Genomic DNA, 2,142 nt, shown 5'->3' on the forward strand with positions numbered 1-2,142 from the left:
AAACCTCTCACTCGGGGGCTTAGTTGCAGCCCAGTGCTCGCCTAAGTATCTAAAAATCTTACCGAGTGGAGAGCAGACCTCCCACTCGGGGGCTTAGCTGCAGCCCAGTGCTTGCCTAAGTATCTAGAAATCCTACCAAGTGGAGAGCAGACCTCCCACTCGGGGGCTTAGCTGCAGCCCAGTGCTCGCCTAAGTGTATTGGGGAACAAGTCGATTGCAATGAGCGCTTCGCTGTAACCTACAAAAGGCACCTCAAACCAAGTGCAAACATGTTCAACGTTGAATCCAAGTTCGGATAACACCTAACGGAACCGAAAGTGCTCAGGCGCTAGGCCTGTTAAGGTTTGTCGGTTACAAAACTCACTCGGCATACCAAGGCAAATTTAAAGTATCAAGCTCAGAAGTTTTTTACCCCTCCTGTGGAGGGCAGGAAGGTGCGACAAACTCGTCCAGGTCGATTCCATCTGCAATTCGAGTGGCGGCGGCGATGAAGGTCTCCATGAAGGATCGGAAATCGTGCTTCTTGGTGTTAGCCACCCTAAGGGCCACCATCTTGTCCTCTCACGCATCCTTGCAATGAACGCGGACCAGAGACAGAGCAACATCCGCACCACACCTGGCCGAAGACTTCTTCCACTCCTGCACTCGACTTGGGACCTCGTTCAGTCGAGTCATCAGAGACTCGAGGTCATTCTGGAGTGTCTCTCTTGGCCAGAGTGTTGTGTCGATGCGGGAAGTTGCGACTTTCAGCCTTGCGAGATAGTCGATGACAGCAGCAACACGAGATTCAAGCCGGAGAACGTTCATGGCGACTTCATCTTTCACGGGAGAGTTGATGGGGTCCAGGTTTACTTCCAGTCAACCAGTCTCCTCTTCAAAGTTATGGCAAAATTCTGCAAGCACGACCACCGAGTCAAGACAACAGTCAGAGATTACAGTTAAAATATTTGTTTGATACAAAAGATTACCTTCAAGCATGAGGAACAACTTCCTGGCGAGTCCACCCAGATAAGCCTCTAGATCGTTCTTCTTTCTCATCAACTCACTGGCCTTGTCATTTAGTGTGGTCTTGTCACTTTTCAGTCGACTGACCTCCTGATTGGCAGCATCAAGAGCAGCTTTCAGATTGGTATTTTCTTCTTCAAGCTTGGTCACTGAAGCCAGCTTCTCATCTGCAAGCTTGGTCTTCTCTAAGGCAGTTTTTTGCATCTCAGCCAAGTCAAGGTCTTGCTTATTCAGGGCATCCCTCACTTTGTCTGCAAAGTTACAGTGAGATTAGATTCGGAAACAAGTGAGAGGCAAAGGCAGTCTTCAAAGGCCTCACCAAGCATACCTTTAGCTTCCTCCTTCACCTTCGTCAAGTTCTCTTGGGCCAGTTTCAGATCGAGCTCGAGCTGAATGTGTTTGTTCTCCAACTCAGTATAACGAGCCGCAAGGTCACATGATTTCTACGAAGAACCGATCAACAGATGTCAAAGACAATTCACTTCCGAGTGAGTAAGGAAAAATCATAGCATTTCTAAGACTACGGCCAAATACAAACATTCGACCATAGTCTCGGGGACTACACCCAGTGGGTGCACTCAGCGTGCCCCCACTAGTTTCATCAGTTAGAGTCGACCAGTCGACCAACAAAAAAAACGGGAGATGTTCTTCAGACTATAGTCGACTGCCAGCAGTCGACCATAGTCTCGGGGACTACACCTAGTGGGTGCACTCAGCGTTCCCCCACCGGTCTATGAATCTATTCGACCTAGTCGAGTAAGGAAAAAACTTAAGACATAAAGCCTATGGTCGGCTGCCAGCAGTCGACCATAGCCTTGGGGACTACACCCAGTGGGTGCACTCAGCGTGCCCCCACTAATCCGGAATTTCAATCGACACACCCAGTGGGTGTAGGACAAACTCTAAGAATTTCAGAAAGAAGAGTTTTTAGATATCATATCCTAACAGAACAGGCAGTGACCGACTGACCTAAACATTACTCTAAAGAGCCGAACTGGCGTCATAGGCTGCCTGGCTGGCTTCTCGTATTATCTTCACTTGCTCCATCATGACCCCCGCTTAGCGTATTGCTTCTTTAGCAGCACTAGCTTGGTCTTCTGGAACGGGGTAGGTTGAGAAAAGCGAGGGTTGAGTAGC

The sequence above is a fragment of the Triticum aestivum genome, chromosome 2B (assembly GCF_018294505.1).
Source record: "Triticum aestivum cultivar Chinese Spring chromosome 2B, IWGSC CS RefSeq v2.1, whole genome shotgun sequence".
NCBI classification, from domain to species: domain Eukaryota; kingdom Viridiplantae; phylum Streptophyta; class Magnoliopsida; order Poales; family Poaceae; genus Triticum; species Triticum aestivum.